The 18,625-nt window shown below is 31.8% G+C and overlaps 1 protein-coding gene and 1 long non-coding RNA gene across 7 annotated transcripts in view; one reads left to right on the plus strand and one right to left on the minus strand.

Annotated features, from left to right (window-relative positions):
* LOC139780611 (acetylcholinesterase-like) overlaps positions 1 to 18,625 on the minus strand; it is a 98,410-nt gene that overhangs the window by 56,198 nt on the left and 23,587 nt on the right. The gene's annotated exons all lie outside the window — the stretch shown is intronic.
* Positions 3,209 to 4,903, plus strand: LOC139780615 (uncharacterized). The gene is made up of 2 exons (XR_011720294.1): positions 3,209 to 4,180; positions 4,635 to 4,903. It is a non-coding gene; the product is annotated as an uncharacterized lncRNA (long non-coding RNA).

Below are 18,625 nucleotides of genomic sequence, written 5' to 3' on the forward strand. Positions count from 1 at the left end.
CAGACTCTTGGGTGACTCAGATTTAGCCCTGATCTAATTCGTATCTAACCCACATCTCTCATGTTGAACTCTATCTCTCGCTCCCTAACCGAAAGACATTATTCAGACTAAACTTATTGTCACGATTAACTTGGATTACACACAGCATAGCAAGTCACCTCTGGGCATTATAAAAGAACTAAGCTCTACGCGGTATATTATTTGTTAGATGTGTGTGTGTGTGTGTGTGTGTGTGTGTGTGCACGCGCGTGCGCGCTTACGCTGCGCATAAACACATTGCAATTTGAGGAAATTATTTTATGAAAAATATTTCTATCTTATCTATCATTCTCATATTGATAACTTTAATCTTTAATCTCGATTTGTCGATAAACGTTTTTTGAGCAATTCTTTGACGGTTTGTATGTACTAACTTTGAATATATTCACTACTTAGCATTTTCCTGCGGTATAAGAAGATTGTCATATTTTTGATATCTTAAATAATATCGTAAATGATATAATAACCATTTTACATTAATCTACTGGATGTGACGAGTAAATCAATTATCAATTATCGTATCTGCACTAAGAAAAAAGTTTTCTGCATTTTAGTAAATATTAATTTGCATACAACTGTGACTCCATTTACTAAAATGCAGAAATTTTTTCTTCTTATTAGTATATTTTTTTCTCAGTGAATACACATATACTAATAAAAAAGGAAAATTTTCTTTATTTTAGTAAACAGAGTCACAGTTGTATGCAAACTAATATTTACTAAGTGCAAAAAAAAATTTTTTTACTGTGAAATTCACTCGATTTCAATTTTTATTTTTGATATCTTTTTGAACATTAAATAGCCCAATTTCTCGAAAACGGAAACATATACACTTAAAAAATGTCAGTATTCTTTCCCAGCAATCTCGTGCCACGTAAAAGGTGTTATGACAATAAAACAAGCGTCTACTGCACACTTATGTTACCCTTGTGTAACATAAGCGGCATAAAATGAAACGATAGTGTCCACGAAATAATTGAGCGAACTATCTCCTTATTGCGTTATCTATTCATCTGACGCCATAGATCCCGGAGATATTCGCCAAACCCCGTACTATTTTGGACCGCGCCTTGTCCGAGCCTACGACCGCATAGAACTCATATGAACTCTACACTCTACAGATGTGAGTATGACCGCAAGCATAACATCACCTAATCTGATTCATCCTGTTCAAGCCCTTCTGCTTCGTTAGAAAGTGCAAACTCCGTAGTAGCAATCAGAAATCCAATATACAATGAAACCACTGTTTCATTAGTCTCATCATGATGTATATGCATGTGCATTCTCATGAGATCACGTCAAAGATGCGACGTAGTCGTGAGACGAGCGAAACTTTCGATAGTCTTGGACTTTTAAAAATATTTGATTAATGTGCATTTCTTATACCAATGTAGATTAACTTTAATCTCGGTTTAAGTTACTTTTTATCTTTTTCTAGTTCTAAGAATTAAAAAAAGATAAAAAGTAAATTAAACTGAGATTAAAACGAATTTACATTGATAGAAATGGACATTAGTCTGAAGACATGTGCTATTTAATATGTATATATATAAAATATAATATAATATGTGTAACAATTTAAAAAAGAACAAACGTCGTTATTGAATTGTGTATAATTAAATTTAATATTATAATATTATGATAAATTCACAAATTACACATGTATTGTACATGTGTAAAATCAAGAATATAATTAAAAAATCAATTAAACATTTTTTTCTTCTGGAGGACTAAGTGACCAGAAATAATATCCAATTAGATATTTTACTTTTATAATGCTTTAAGAATGTTTTGAAAACGCAACATTTTGTGCCATTTTTTAGAATTTCGTATATTGAGTTATATATTGAAATTTAATTGCCCGTACTATCAAATTATCTCTAAAGTTGCACTGATTTAATTTTTCGAATTAATTTCGCGAGTAAATTTATATACAAAGAAAGGGGAAGTCATTTTATCATCACTTGAAGGACATCACATATATCATGCGAGATTAATAGATGTCAACTCTTTCATAGACAATTATGCAAACAGACAAGGTTTAAAGAGTATCATAAAAATTACGTAGACATATAGCTGGCATGTAATCTAACGATAAGTTAGAAAGAGATTTTAGCAAATAATTAGATAGACGCACACATATTATGTACGTGAACTGATGTGAACTTTATATTACTGTGGAACACGACAATAAGTTGTTGTCTTGAATATATAGTTAAGCATCCATTGGTTATGGAAAGTAAAAATTTAATTCTTTATCAATTGTTTATAAATCAATTAGTATGAAATATAATATATAATGAATTTAACTTTGAGAAGAGAATGCCAGAGTTACTTTACTGTTTTTATCACAGAATGCTTTCTCCGGCTGCTATTAATTGAATAAATAATTCAACGATTGCTTGTACTATTTTTCAAAGGTAACTGTTCCTTAAAACTTGCTCTTTAATTTTGCTCACTAATAACATTTTAGATTTACCTTTAAAGTGACTTCAACATATTAAAATATATGTTATTTCCACGCTCTGTATATTACTTTAAATATTATATAAAAAATTGGTTATATTGGTTAATAAATATAATAATAAATATAATAAATATTATAATAAATATAAATATATCATACCGACGCGCGACCCCGCGGCAGATACAACGTGAGTCGAGTTAAGGGCCGAATTGAAACGAGCGAACCGTATGCGTATGTTCGAAAATATACGCTCGCGGAGACACCGCGCGCTTGCGATACAGCTCGAAATACAGCGTAAAATTCCGTGAGATGCGAATGCAGTTAAACGGTCGACACATATATATCACACATGTCATCACTACGCCTCGTTATTCTAAATCGCGCGCGCGATTCGCGTACTCTGTACTCACATTAAATCCCACGATAATATCCGACGATTCTCGACCAAACGTACACGTTAGTCCAGCACTCCAATCGTCTTCTCACTCCCGTGTGCGATAATAGTCCATTATTCATTGAAACACAAGAAACTTATTATATTCGGCGTACATTAATCCTGTATTCACCTCACTCCGATTAGTCCGATTCCCGTAGCCGCGCGAGGCGCGAGGCGCGAGGCGTGTGCCGCGCAACGGCCAGCGCGCTTCGGCCATATTCGTGAGTCTGCGCGAACGACGAAATTCAGTGAATTCAGTCCGAGTCGGTCGCGCACACGCGACACACGGAGTAGGTATCTGCGGTATCATCGTGATACTCATCACGGCACATCTCGCGATGTAATAGCGCTACGCACGGAGCCGCTCGCTCGGCTGCCAGGCTGCCTGTCGCGATGTCGCGATGTCGCGATGTCGGTTCGAGCGTTCGAGCGTCGGAATGTGAATGATACCTGACCTACCGCAACCGCGCGATCGATCGTAGCGAGCCTAGCGGCGCGCGGCGCACGAAAAACAAAGTCGAGCACCCGCATGCCAACGCGCCAACAACGGTCTCGCCGTCGGCAATATTTAATTATATTATTTACCTGATGATAACGTTTAAGGCCCGCGCGGGCCTTGAGGGCCTTGGCACATAGAAAAAAACTTAAGTAGTAAAACTTAAGCAGTAAGAAATCAACGGTATGGATTCGCTACCGCTTAGGGCCGTGCTTTAAGTTCTTGACTGTGATTGGCTGATTTGCTTACTGCTTGAGTTTTACTGCTTAAGTTTTTCTATGTGCAACGGCCTTTAAGGTTCCACTAATTGAAAGTTGCCATTTATATAGTGTCATTAGGTCGATAGACTTATCGGTTGAATTATACTAGGCCGTATTATAAATTCGATGAAATGACACTATATATAAATGGCAACTTTCAATTAGTGGAATATATATTATATAAATTATAATAAATATAATAAATTTAAATTATATAAATTATATTTTATAAAAACGCATACCCCGTGTACGAACGACGACGCGTGTATTACCGAGTTATACTGGGCTATCCTGGGCCCATAACCTGATAAGGATAGAAAGAACGAAAATCTCTTATTAGGGAGACAAACTTTTATTACAAGCGAACGATCGCGATATAAACTCAACGCGACACAGAGAGCATCTGCCGGACGGTTAGACGCAAGTGTCACGCACGACTCCTTTGAGTATATAATACGATATAGAAGGCCGCTCATATCGGAGTAATTATTCCCAGAGACAATTATATCACGCAACGCTACCGCTAGGATGTGCATATTGCTATATCTGAGAATCACATTTCCAACAAAAATTTATATTAAATATTAAATATAGTGAATTCTCTCTTAAAAATTGTTTGTTATCGTGTGTTATCTTTAAAGTTAAACACAGAAGTTTTTATTTAAAAATATAAGCTTGATCTTTATTATTGTGTCATTTATTAATAATTAAGCCATAAAATTCATTCGATACCAATAAAGGGATTTTGCAATTTTTACAGTGCTGTGGATCACTAACCTAAATTTTGTAATCCATGTTGTATTCTCATACCTTGCAATCGTTACATTTATTAATGCAGCCTCTGGCCTCATTGCTTTCGCAAATCTTATCTTAATGAGATCCTAAATTGATTCTGAGCAAAATGGAGGTAACGCTTGTTTCTCCCTAAATCCACAGTTGTCCGGAATTGCAAGGCTGATAATACGTGGCACATTCAATCAAAACTACGATCAGACATAAACCACGAATCCGGAGTAACCCATATATCTCAATATCTCCGTGATGATACTAGGATGGACATTGGACATGTTTAGCAGCATTCGCACCAACGGGTTTCACACCACTTTGTCTCCACGGGCGTGTTTCTGCAAGGACTATTCTTGGCTATAAACGTGTTTCATTAAATGCATAAATACACAGAAATAAATCGTTTAAATAAAATGGAACGTACGTGTGTTATAACTTAAAAGAAATACAAAAATTAAGTGCAATCTTCTATTTTATATTTGTTCAGGTTATATATAAGTCAAAGGTAATGATAGAAATTGAAATGTTAATAAAATAACATTTTAGTAAATTTATAAATCTTTAAATTTTTTGTTCTGTATTTCTTTGGATCCAATATCATAAAAATTTTCAGGTCTTTATTGCTTTTAGTTTATATTGTTTATAATTAGAATTTTCATGCTTGAAAATTGCGGAATTCTTCAGTTTTTGAATCTAAGAATCTTAGAATCTTTAATATTCAATCTTTAAATCATTAAGGTTTTAGTTTATTGAATGCGCGTGAGCTTTTAAGAATCTTAGGAATTTAATTTCTTTTAATCTTTTGTGTGCTAAAATAAAATTTAATAAAATGTAAATTTCTTGGACATTCTAAAATTTCTGAATATTTTAAAATCTCTCTAACAATAAGTCTTCTATTTCTTTCTACTCCTAAATTATAGGATTAGCGGTTTGTAATAATGTTGTATAAAATATTTGATTAATCGTTCTACGGTTTCATAATTTCATTCAGAGTTTCATAGTTTTATTTGAACTCCCTGAATTAATTCACATACTCTAAGCCTAAGCTATTCAGATTTTTATATTTATGCATCCTCACAAATATTTAAACTCGTGAGTATTCTAAAACCTTAACCCTTCGCGGTCGCTAGGGGTCAGCATGATCCCATAAATTTTTCAAAACAGAATTACACTAACGATATTACACTTACTTTGCAATCTTTTTTGTTAATATTAAATAATTAACCAAATTAATATTACGGCAGGTTTTGCAACATTTCAAAAAGGTAATTTTTTCAAATCAAAATAATGAAAACTGTAAATACGGCAGCCGATTAAAGTCGATGGGGTTTGCGTTTTTTCGTTTTGACCCCGGTGTGACCATTATAAAACTGTAGATAAGTGTGACCACGAAGGGTTAAATTTTTGCATTAGGTATTGAAAATCAGTCTTAAGTATAGATATAGGGTGATAAAAGCAAGAGAATAGCTAGCGATAGTCGAAGATTTCATTTAGAATAAATAACGCTTTCAAAATATTGTATTAAAATTCTACACTTGATACTTGTCTTTGAAGATACACGCAATTCCAGGATATTATTTTTGTTAAGATCAGGCACCACATTTTCGCTATTATTAAGTGACAAGTAACAATCATTTGCAATAATAATTAATTATTGCATATATGTATGTGTATTTCACTCGTCTATTATAGAATCATACTTGACAAACAAGTTATTAGAAGATCCGCAAACTATAAATAATGTTTCAAGTACATATAGAAGATATATTTACTCCTAATATACATATATATTCCACCAATAGATTTCCTAAAAATAATTTTCAACATGTAATTGGAAAAGTAATAGAATTAATAGAATTGATTGAATTGAAAAGTATAAAACATAGAAACAAACAATGAAATAGAAACAAAAAATATAGATGAACTTACGTAACACAACGTTACCATACGAAATAATCAGGGGTGCGTTCGGATTCCTCACCCGAGTGTTGAAAATCTATAGTGCACGTAACATATGCTATAGAGTTTTTAGCACTCGGTTGAGGAATCCGAACACAGCCCAGGAAAGAACCAAATTGTCCACAGCAATTTTTTTCAACAAATTTATAGCATGGAAGATAAACGTTTATAATTTTTTTTATTATTCTTTAACGTTTAATTTAGTTTGTTTTGCAATTTTACATTAGGGACGATATATATGATTTAATATCGTAGTTGTATCATAGTTTATCCTAACACTAAATATATCCTGCTTCAATTGTTGATCCAAATTGTGTTTTACATACATTCTCATCCATCGCAAAATAATATTGAAAAGATATTACATAAACATAATAAAAGTGCGAGAGATTGATTACTTTCTGATGTACATAATGCAGATACTGGGTATATGGTAAACTCAACAAAACTCAGACTTTATTAAAAATTTATAAATTAAAAATCGAGAGAAAGAGAATTATTCCCGTAAATTAATCTCTACAACAGAAATGTTCTTCAACGACTAGAAATACGCAAATTGTCACTTCGGACCATTACCATAGAAATTTGCATAATTATTAGCAATGCGTTTACCTTGACAATGTCGCGGTCTCGTCACGAAAAGGCAAACAAGATTTATAAAAGTTTGAAAATTTCTAACAAAAATGTCGTTTCCATTAACCTGCAGCTGTACCAGTCTGCAGTTCGCACAACAAGTGATTGGTGCGTGAAATAAACTGCGCGCATGCAGCATTTCACAAACAGAGACAAAGGGTGTTTCTGTCGGCAAATAGCATTACGTGAACATAGATGCTGTAATAGCGACGCATGTGAGTGCACGCATAAAGAGCGCTGAAACTGAAAAGCTTGAAAAAAAAAATAATAAAACCCTTGAAGTACTGCCATTAAAACACAATTCATCTTTGAGGGCACGCAATACGTTCTTGATAAATTATCATTATTGTAGTATATTATTGCTTTATTTTGTCGTGATTCTATATTTCTTGAAAAAAGAAGAAAGAGATAAAGAGAGGGAGGAGGAAAGAGAGAAAGAGAGAAAGAGAAAGAGAGAGAGAGAGAGAGAGAGAGAGAGAGAGAGAGAGAGAAAACACGTTTAATTATTTCAGATAATGTCTATAATGAACAGACAAAGTAATTGAATGGTCGTTTTTTCAGAATTATGCATCGTTAAATATTACAAATTAATAATGAAGAGATAAGTTTATGTAACGTTCATTTAAAGATTATCCACGATAATCTCCGAATATCCTTCGGATTCAGAAATCTCCTCGCGAGCAAATGCTGAGAGCGGGTGTTGAGTTTATAAAAGCTGTGAATAAATTGCGAAGCTTAATTCTATCTTTTCATATTCAAAAGTATCATTGACGATGGAAAGATTCTAATTGTAAGCAGTGCGTTGGAATACAGAAGTGCATCCGTTAATCAGATATCGTCTGCATTACCATTCATTGTCAAATAAGTAATTCAGAAATTTGACAAGGATCATGATTTACAAGAAATCTTATGGTTCTTACTTGTAAGTAAAAAAATAAATTTTTTCTATTTAAATTTTAAAAAGGACAAAAGAGGTAATTGTATATATTAAATATTTTAATTCCACAAATATAATACTAAATTGAATGTATGTATAACATTATGTAATCTTCTTGTAGTGAATTTGTGCAAATTAATCACGGTTCTCGATCGGAACAAATCGTATAAAATTATAAGTTATACGTAAGTACCACGCATTCAAAAGTTATAAGAAATTTTTTGACGTATAATCGAAAAAGTCGGCAGGATCTTCAACTCACATCGATTGTTGCTGCAAAATTAAAAAAGCTTCGTGATATCTGTCGTGCCGTCCTGTACATAACAAAGTGCTTTCGTCCTGCGCATGCGACTGTAAGAATCTTCAATTCTTCCATCCATCATTATCTGACTTTTTACTGGCTAGATCGATTTCACGAATTTCCAAATCAAAGTTCTCTTTCGGCCGAGTGATGCTTAACATCATACGTAAGACATTTCCACTGATACTTTCGATGTTGTATGATTAACTCATCAAAACGTTTAGTTAACCTTCAAACAGTCCTCTTATTATTACATTCTTTAAATATCTCTCTAAATATTGGTTAATATCTTATTGATCAATCACCAACGTTGCTATCAAACATAAAAGTTTATTTTTAACAAAGGCAGAACAAGCATATGATATATGGACGATCAAAGTCAAAATGCCCACTTTTTCTTCAATTCCCGATAACTTGATTTTAAAAAATCAAAATTAAAATCTAAAAAAAGGGATTTTGTAGGAAAAACTTCAGGCTTCAACATGAAATATAGTCAAAAAAATTTTTCCGGCCCTTTTTGTGCGCGTGACCCGGCCACAATGTGATAGGAGAAAATGGTGTCTAAAAAAGGGCCGATTTCTGCCCAAAAAAATGTAGTATAAAAAGAAATAATGTTGTTTGTAGATTTTGACCTCTCAAATACGAAAAAGCTATTAAAAAGTTTGTGGTGTATCAGGAACACCTTGAAAATCAAGCAAAAATATGACGTATAGAAATTTGGTTGATGTATAGAGTATAGAGCTAATCACAAAACACATCCCAGTAAATTTTGGAGGGCGGGAGAAGGAGGGGTGTTTTGAGTGTGTGTAAAGGAAAGTGTAAACAAAACACACTGTGTGTGGGGGGGGGGCTCAAGTAGGTTACATAAAGTCAGATTAAAGGGACTATCATAAAAATGCATGCAGTGAAACGGATGGCGTGTTTATATTTGGAGAGTAGGGATAAGAAGGGTTATACATCTGTGATTTATAGGGGAGATGGTTGTGTATGTGTGTGTGGGTCTGGATGGGAGAGTTAGATTTAATTAGGTCAGATTTAGTAGATCACCATTTCTCGTAGACTAATTTTATTATGAATAAAATTTCTAATCTTGCTCAAAATTACTAGTTATTTTAACTACCAAATATATAAGTATATATTGCATATTTTTTGATACTTTGCGATCATATCTCACCGTAACCTCTCAACAAAAATATTAATTATTGTTATAGGTCTTTGAAAACGTCTCAATATCAGCTACAAAATTCTATTATCAAAAATAGGGTATTCCATTTAAAAAACATTGAAGGTGACTCTTATATAAACTTAAAAAGATAGATTTTTTTTTATTTCACCATTATTTGTTCCCCTATACAACTTTTGTTTAAAAACATTTTTTTCTAAAATTAAAAATAAAAATTTTGGCGGATCATTGTTTAAAATTATATATCACATATAATCATCTTTGTAAAGTTAACACTGGCCATTTTCAGAATTTCGATACATTTTTATATACATTCTTATATAGTATCATAATTATAAATTTATTATGTAAACTAAAATGTTCTATAGAGTTCTCAATACGTATAAAAATACAATATTAGTACAAAAATGTCAATATTCATCTATAAAAACAAAAAATTGTATGCATAAAAATTGAATATTTTGTATTTCACCCCTTTCATTCTATGACGAAAAAACAATTACACCGTTCGAATCCATATCAGCAAATCGCGTGTAATTAAAATACATGGCCGCTCTTGTTCATTGCGGGTAAAAACAAATCTGGAGAAAGCTGCTTTATGTATTGCTTTGAAGTGCAAATTTATAACATGGTGGAAGTAGGCAGCGGAGCAGATAAAGGAGGATGTGATGAATGGATCGCGCCAATGTAAATCTAGCAAGGTGCGATATACAGAATAGAAGAGCGAATATTCCGTGAAGTACATTGCACCAATTTTTTTCAAAATATTGCATCGCGATAAATATGTGACATGCGCGATTAAGAATATTTGGAAATGAATATTACAGTCTTAATGCAACAATACAATTGCATTACACGATACAATTACGCGATTCAGTGCTTGTTCGAAATGTTGTAGATTTATTTTAAAATCTCTGCAACGTTCATAAGTCTTTGTTTCTCATTTGCACTTTATTTTTTACTTTTAGAGTTTACAGTTATATGGCACAAAAATATTATTTCGAGAACTAGGATTACAATAAAATTTGTTTCTCTCTCTTTCACAATGTCATGTCTTTCTTTTTATTTAGATTCTAAGTCTGCATTTTTTTTTTAAAATCCATAACTTAAGTATGGGTAGAGATAAAATCTAAAAAAAATCATGGAAGCTACTTTCATTTAGTATGAAAACACAAAAAAATTTCGGCCAAATAAAAAATGGTCGAGGAAAATCCTCGGTTGATTTGGCATGGAATGCTCCATATATATATATGTAATTACTATTATTTATTTTAACCCTTAAATGCCACACCTCTCAAGAATCTCGTAAATGACACATGGGGTCTAAAAGACCCCAGCATAAAAAATGTCTCTTTACTTATTGATTTTTTGATATTTAGTTATGAAAATTATTTTCAATGTTGTTCAAGGCTTAGAAAAGAGAATAAAATGCTTATATTGTTAAAATTTCAATTTCAACATAGTATAAAAAATTAAGATCGCCAACAGTTAAAATATTGGATCCAAAATCAAAAAATAAAAAATAATAAATAAATAAATATGAGCTCCATTTTTGGAGGGAACATTTGAAAATATATCATTCTAAAGGGTCTGGGGTCCGCTGGACCCCGGGTGGCATTTAAGGGTTAAAGTAATTATAAAAATGAATTTTTAACGACGCACATTTACATATCACAATCATATATTATATTATAACAATAATAAACGAATTAAACCATTTCTCACCTAGAAAGTATATTATCTTGACACGATTTAAATGTGACTGCATAATTTTATAATGTCATAAGAAAAGTAAATATTTAAAAAAACATATAAATAGAAATTGAACAGCTCTACCAAAACTGATGGGGCGCTTTTATTTATATTTATACAAAAAGAGGAAGAAAACACGTATAGTTCATGTATTAGGTAAGTATAATAATATTCAGAATAAAGCAAAACAATGTAACGTCTCTTTCTTTTTCTAAAGTAGAATGTTGAAGTTTTACGGCAATATGATACAAAACACTAAATTTACCGTAATATAGTTCTTCTAGAATTTTCTTGGTATCATAACTTCAGTAACGGACGCCTTTTAAGTTTAGAATATCATCATGCGACGCCTCGAGTAGTTTCCCAAGCAGAAACTTTACTCATGAGGCGCATATACAGATTTTCTTAAAACTCTCGAAACTTGCCTGTGTATTATAAATTGCCGTTTAAACGGTGTTCCTGCAAGAAATTGCTAGATTCAGAACAATTACTTAAAAACTAAACCAGTGGAATATTACATTCTGTAATAACAATATATTCATTCTATTCATCAGTAGAAAAATAAGTGTAATCGAGGGAAAACATATGTATAAGAATTATATAACATTGAGAACTAACAGGAATCATAAATAATAGTTTTTACCTCTTATATTCTTCAATTTATTACATTTATTTTCTTTTCCAAAACTGCAGTATATCTTGATTATACATATATCAAGATTATACAATTATAAAGATTTAATTGTTTAATAGTAAAAGATTTTCTTTATTACCGAACCAAAAATTTCTTTATTTGTATATGTTTGTATATAACATGTAATAGAAAATTAGATTCGTGATAGATAACATAATTTTGCACAGTTGGAGATCTAATATATTACATAATAAATTATATAATATAATATATAAATATATAATATAATTATATAATATATTATATAATATATAAATATATATAATAAATTATAAATGAAACACACATATCGTTATAAAAAGAAAGTAATTTTTGCTACAATTGAACAGTCAGAGCACGACGTTCTCCATCTTTCTAGAGCAATGAGAAAACTTTCCTAGCGCGATATAATAACCTGGTATAACGCACGTTGCAAACGGACAATGGTGAAAACTTTCTGCTATTAATCCCTTCAGAACACTTGGAACAATCATCTAACAATCTTTCAAAAACTTCTCTCTCTCACTCTCTCTCTCTCTCTCTCTCTCTCTCTCTCTCTCTCTCTCTCTCTCTCTCTCTCTCTCTCTCTCTCTCTCTCTCTCTCTCTCTCTCTCTCTCTCTCTCTCTCACTCACTCACTCACTCACTCACTCAATAGGTTTCCTAATAATTAAATGTATAGAATGTCACTCATACTTCAGAATAATCGCAAATATCCAAGTACATATTATTCAAGCAAAATATCCAAGTATATTATCAACCTTGCTTGCAAATTACCTGCTGCTTATTACAAATTGCGAACTAGAATATAAAACATATTTATAGTATAAATGCTAAGGTGCAAGTAAAATTAGATATATTGGCTAATTTAATTACAGTGCGAAGATCATCTCTACCAATAAGTCAAATGGGAAGTTAGAACACTAAAGACAATAGTTCAAATCAGTATTGTTATCAAAGTGTGATTGCCGCTAATGTAATCACTCACATGTGACATACCTACTCAATTGGCCCTATGCTTCAATCAGATTAATATCAACTATTAAGACAAAAGGCAACGGAATAGCCAATGGATAGTTATCGCCATTGGGTATACCTATGTAGATCTCTTCAACGAGAATGATTTACTTGTCGACCAAATAAAACGGAAGATTTTTTCATGCATCATTATTTAACCGTCGTAATTGTTTAACACGTCTGTTAAGTACAATACAAAAATTGCCTGCTTTATTTACAAAAATCATCAAATCATGTCCAAATTATTGATACATTTACTTCATAAATTTCAAGTTCCAAAATGTCGAAATTGTATTTTTTTTTTCAAGTGTAATTTTTTCACCGACATCTTAAGTGTCATTGAGCTACAAAAATAGAAAAATTATAAAATTTTGTAATATTTAGAAAAACAATTTTACTTCACAAATATTACAATTATTAGTGTGTTATATACATATATATGCATTATATTCACTATTATATCTCTTTACATTGACTTCTGATCTCGTCTATAATATGTTACGATATGTTGCACAGAGAATCGATTGCAGTTTGCAAATTACAGTTGCAGATAATGATAATGCCAGAGAATTTAAATAAAATTTTCTTTGTTGTGGAAGACGTGGAAATTTATACATCCATTTGTCAGGCATTTCGAGACAAAACTTTACATCTCCATACATTGTCCATATTTTCTGAAAATGTTTTATGCACGCGTAATGCAAACGAGCTGACGTCACGATCACAAGTATAAAACACCTGGAATGCACATATAGGCAACGGGCTCGAGAAGCGGGGAGTAGATGCATTCGTGCAATGCACTCGTGTTTCGTGACTGCGCCTGCGACCGAATCAACGATTTCGCTTAGAGCAAGAGAAATCTACTGTAAAGCGTAACGTGTTCGCGTGTTTTCCAATAACTGTGACGTTTATGGCACAAAGCTGACCTTGATCACGCCTAAACGCTCTCGGAATTGAAATTGCCGAAAATGTTCTTTCACTTCAGTTCTATCAGAGATACGCGTTAACTGCGAACTTGGACCCTGTCTAGGAACAATATAAAGGAAGAAACGAAAAGAATTTTTATAATAAATGTGTCCCATTATCTACGAAAGTAAAATAACAATATTTATATGTTATGCATTACATTGTGCTATTCAAAAGAAAAAAAATTCCCGATTAAAATTACATATACATTTAAATTTTATTCTTAAAAGAAAATTGAAACTTTTTCACACACAAAAGTTTAATTGTGTGTGTGTGTGTGTTTTTACAACTGTTCGTAGAACAATTTCACTTACGCATGTTTCTATTTGCTATTATTAGCGAGATTACAAGGAATTGTGAGTTAAGACGGTTTCTTATCGAGTCAAAACGTCAATTACCATGACGCAAAACGACAGGATAATCTCTCAATAAAGCAACCCCTCGACGACGACGACCGGTGTTTCGTCATGCTATGAATTTCAAGAGTAAGACTATAAACAGTCGTTACGGAATCGTATAATGCCCTCTACACAAGTGATTCATTGCCGCTGATTTAGGAGTATTTTACTTCAATTAAATGAATCATTGTAATCTCGCAATAGTCATGGCAACACAACTTTTAAGCCATCTTTGATAGTAGTCTCTGACAGTAAAAGAGAATCTATAAATTATCAATATTATTATTATTATTATTATTATTAAAAACTTCTCAATTCATAATTAATAATAAATTGCGTTAATAAAACTGTACTTGTTGTAACATTTAAATGTATGTTGCTATTTGTTGCCAATTTATTAAAAATTATAAAAATTCTTTTATAAGATTTCTTTTTATCAAACAATCGAATGTGGCTCAAAAAATTGCTTATATGACACTCCATATATTTTGCATGGACTTCTATTAAAATGTATAAATAATATAATAAATTATATATATGTTATAGAAGGAACTTTCAATGAAAAGTTTAAATTTACTTGTATTAACAACTAAAAATAAATAAATAAAACAATAATCGTCTTGTAATAAAAAAAATAAGATTTATTATGTGATCTGATATGTATATACATATATAGATACATATATGTGTATCTAAAATATGTATATGATATACAAATACGACCACTGCTCAATTAAATTTTAATAATCCATTACAATAACTAGAGATTTTGATATTAACAATAGATACCAATAATACTAATAATCATTATTATTGTAACAATGATATAATAATACTAATTAATAATATTAATATCAATGTCACTATAGTGATTTATGATGTAATAATTATTCAATCTTCTGTTCCATCTACATATGTTATATCAAATAGTAATCCTATCCAAATAAGGAAATAAGTAAAATTTAAAAAATATATATATATATGTACATAATAAATACCTTGTAATTTAAAAAATCGTGACTTATTTTCCATCTCTGATATAAAACCTGAATAATTGTAGATTTATTTATGTATATTCATAAATACTTGGCTTTTAAATTCATATTTTACAAATCTGTTTTAAACAGAACGCTATTTTAAAAAAAATTAAGATTTATTTTTGTCTATACTTAATCATTCAATCTTTGTTTAAGGTTCGATTACCAAATTCGTGTTGACAGTACACACAGCGTTACACTTGACAAAATTGTGAACTACAAGACGTGAAAAATAACGCTAAAAAGCTAAATTCTTGTAACTTACAACGTCATTTTTCATCCTGGTGCAGTGTTTTTATATTTAAAATATAATTGTCGTAGTGTGTTAAAATATATCAAAGACTTTCATTCTGTTATAATTTAATATGTAAAAGCAAATATTTATTTTAATTCGACAGTCGTCAAACAACTTTTCGGCCTTAATTAGGCAAAATTTAATTCGATATATATGTAGATTACTTATTGATTACCCAAACAAAAGGGAAATTTTCGATATATTTTACAAATCTATCCTATCGATTGCAAACACTATTTTATTGAAAAACATTTTTATTTTAATATACATTGCAAGAATTTTTATGATACATTTTCTCGCGTCTAACGTCATCAATCCAAATGAACAGGAGCTGAAATATTTATTGGTCCAATAACATTCAAGCTATAATTAATTGTAGTTTGCTTTGACACGTGTCAAATGTACGAATTTCGATATTTTTTCGTTATACAACGAAATAAATGTTAAACGTGGGTGTGCGTATGCATGTGCGTGTGTACATATGCAAAAATAACAGATGGTGGAAGCTGAGTTAGAGATGATAGAAGTAAAACGATAGCAGATATAATATATTTAATGTAAAATAATAAATAAAGAAACAGGCTCGTATGTATATAACAAAGAGATAAAGGTTACCGAATAATTATAATCTTTCAAATCTGTAACAGAGTCTATCTATTAATACATTTATTTAATTAATATTTATTTATGACTGATTATGACATTCAACTAAATTATTTAAATAAAGTAAGACATTAAATATATTAGGCTGATGAAGGCACGGTGTTGCTGAAACGTCCCATTTTAACATTGTTAATAATATATATTTTTAAATTTTAAGATTCTTGCTGCTCAATAACGAGCTTGTTTTGGTGAAAACCAAAAATTTAAAAATATATATTACTAACAATGTTAAAATGGGACGTTTCAGCAACACCGTGCCTTCATCAACCTAATATATTTAATGTGTTGCTTTATTTAAATAATTTAGTTGAATGTCATAATCAGTCATAAATAAATATTAATTAAATAAATGTATTAATAGATAGACTCTATTACAGATTTGAAAGATTATAATTATTCGTCAAATAAAAATATTTGCAATAAAATCTAATGTTGCAAAGTTCAATCAATGACACGCTCCTCACTTGTACAACCAACATTTTTTTTTTTTTTATATATTACGTAATTTCTATTACGCTTCGGCCACTCGAAAGACATTAAAAAAGAAAAACCTAGGTGAACTATGGGGAACGGTGAGTTACGATAGATAGTTAGCCCGTTAGGTCGTTACAGCGCGGCGCGGCGCGGCGCGGCGGGGTTAAATTGAATCGATCGACTTCTGCTGACGAGTGAGCTCGAAGTCACAATGTCGACTTCTTCACTAGAGTATCTTGGCAACTATCCTATCCCCTTTAAAGATCCCCTCATCACCGCCACCCTCCCACACACGTGGTTTCGCACTACGTTTCCACTAACAAAAGTTTCGGTCTGATCCGTGAGTATACGCCAGAGAATACTCAGCCTGAAGTCGCCTCACGCATGTGCGTGATAAAAACTTGGTGCAGAGGTCACGGAAGAGGCGTTGTCGTTGCTCGATCTCGCGGGAACATTTCTCATCTGTTGTCATATGTTCCGCGAGTTATTCCTCAGGAAAAGAGAAGAGTCTCACACGCGCGTGCGATGAAGCGCGTTACGGGCAACTAGAATTCTCTCTCTTATCGGATATCCATCACGTGTTATAGACAAAGTTACAGCGGGACAAAAGTTCACCGGGGAGTTTCAGCTGCCGAGTTTAAAAGAGTCAGCCAATGTTACGCCCGTTCGGAAATCGCATTAACTTCCAGCGTGGCTCATGTTGACGAGCCACGCGAACAGCTTTTTCTCATTTGGCTGAATAATATTTCAACACAACGAGTTCTAATGATACGGGACAGACTTCTCACTCGAATGAGCTCAAATAGATATTATATTATCCATACTGTATAGATAACGATGAGATTTCGCTCGATAAAACAATAGCAATATAAATACAAAAAACGGCCAATTTCGAGCACTTCAAGATGTTAAAAATGTATTAAATAATTTCGAAGTATACAGTCAGTCGACGTTTCGGCCTAACTTGGCCTTCTTCAGGACATTAAAATTCTAACCGGTAAACGCATTACAAAACTCTTCTTCGCTTACATTAAATGAAGAAGGCCAAGTTAGGCCGAAACGTCGACTGACTGTATACTTCGAAATTATTTAATACATTTTTAACATCTTAAAGTGCTCGAAATTGGCCGTTTTTTGTATTTATATTACATGCTGTATAGCTTTTCGCATGAAGAACTATATCTTTCTGTAAATCTCTCTTGCTAGATTTGTCTCTGCTAGCAATGAAAATAACAGTAGCAGTCAAGCAGATATTGTCAATCACAGACAATTCCCGGTAAAATTATAGAGAGCACCTATGTGACATAAATAAGTTTTATTAATTACCGAGAAAAATACAAATTATACGAGACAAGTTAATTTACATCTCTCTACTTACATACATTAGTTGCAACTTATCTATAATAATCTTCGCAACAGTTAAATAATACATATATACAATAGCGCTGTATTACAGCGCACTTTGGAAACAATTCTAACAATCGTTTCAAAGTTAATACGGTCTTGCCATAGAGGGAGGGCGAGTTAAATATATAAGCACTAATAATCCTAATGCTGCACTAAGAAAAAAAAATCGTTGATTCAAAGAAATATTATTTGATTCAACTAAATGCAGCGGTCACGGGCTGTCAAGCTAACATTTGTTAATTCAAAAAATATTATATAAAATAAAATAAAATATTTCTTGATATTACTCACGTATATTTGATTTAAATATATTAATATTTACATTAAACAAATCACTACAACTAAACGAGTTTAGTCAAATTAACAACATTTTTTTCTCAGTGTGTTATGTGTGATAGCGTAGCGCACAAGTTAAAATGCTTTAAATGTACACCTTTGAGATATGTA

This window comes from Temnothorax nylanderi, unplaced genomic scaffold (genome assembly GCF_030848795.1).
Source record: "Temnothorax nylanderi isolate EJ_2023f unplaced genomic scaffold, tnyl_v1.0 TNYL_tig0287_pilon, whole genome shotgun sequence".
Lineage (NCBI taxonomy): Eukaryota > Metazoa > Arthropoda > Insecta > Hymenoptera > Formicidae > Temnothorax > Temnothorax nylanderi.